Source organism: Aphanomyces invadans (genome assembly GCF_000520115.1).
Source record: "Aphanomyces invadans strain NJM9701 unplaced genomic scaffold supercont1.35, whole genome shotgun sequence".
Lineage (NCBI taxonomy): Eukaryota > Oomycota > Saprolegniomycetes > Saprolegniales > Verrucalvaceae > Aphanomyces > Aphanomyces invadans.
The window spans coordinates 25972-27093 of NW_008580180.1; positions in this window are offsets into that span (position 1 = coordinate 25972).

A 1122-nucleotide genomic window follows, 5' to 3' on the forward strand; every position below is an offset into this window, starting at 1 on the left:
TTTTGGACGACAGTCGTGGCGACAGGTGTGCATTGGTGGTGGGGGGGTCCAACACGACGACCCCATACACTTTGCACCCAACCTGGGTCCATGTCTGGGGGACGTCCACCGAGTCTGGGTGCCTTCTGCTCTTTCGTGCGGCTGGCCCTTGGATGAAAGTAGTCGTCATGTTCTACAGATCTGCTAACGCTCTCTCTAAGATCGATGCGCGTCGTGGACAACCTAATCACTTAGTTCAAGGAATACTATGCCTTGACCGAAACCGTTTCTCTCGATGCCTACAACTCTCTGTGACGTGGATTTTAAGAATAGTGACCGAGATCAAACGCATCTGGGCAATTATTGACGACACCGTACTTGCATGCGGCGCGCCCCATCGATGGAACATTACTACGAAGTGCGCACAGTGGGCACAAGCGTAAACATGCGCTCAACTTTCAGTCCCCGGTGACCCCCGATGGAATCAGTGCCCACGTCTTTGTTCCCGTGGAATGACGACGCCACAACTTGACGAATTTGCCACACTGGAGAACGAATTGCGAATTCATGGCCGATTTGACGGGTATGTTTAACGTAAAAGACCAATTTAAGGTGCACGGATCATGTTGATTTGCTTTGTTGGCTTGTAGCTCAGCGCAGATAAATCGGACGGGAAAACTGAAATATGCCCCATCAAGCTGAGATCATGGGCTTTCTGGAGGAATCGCACATCTGCAGTTCGCGTTCTTTGTAAAACGAGAATACTGTATTTTCTAAGCAAAAGTAATGATAATGAGCGAACCAACCTAAGGTGCACCGTTTTAACTTGGCCTTAGTATTATCTGTTGCATATAAATTTTAGGATTAGTGTATAAATTGTGAGCAGGTTAAATGTAAATTTTACAGGTAATTAGACGTCTAAGCCAAGAACACAATGTTATTGCAAAGGTGAAGTAAGTGTTCAATTGTATTGAATTCCTGGGGAGTACACTCCTGGCCAAAATTGAGGGAACGCATACGTTTCTTGCGATTTCTTAGGAACCACTGGGATTCACGAGATGGTGTTTGAATATGATGTTTCCATTGAAGTAATCGGTGGCTGGCTATGGCTAACATCGTCAACTGCTCAAGTACCATGTACTT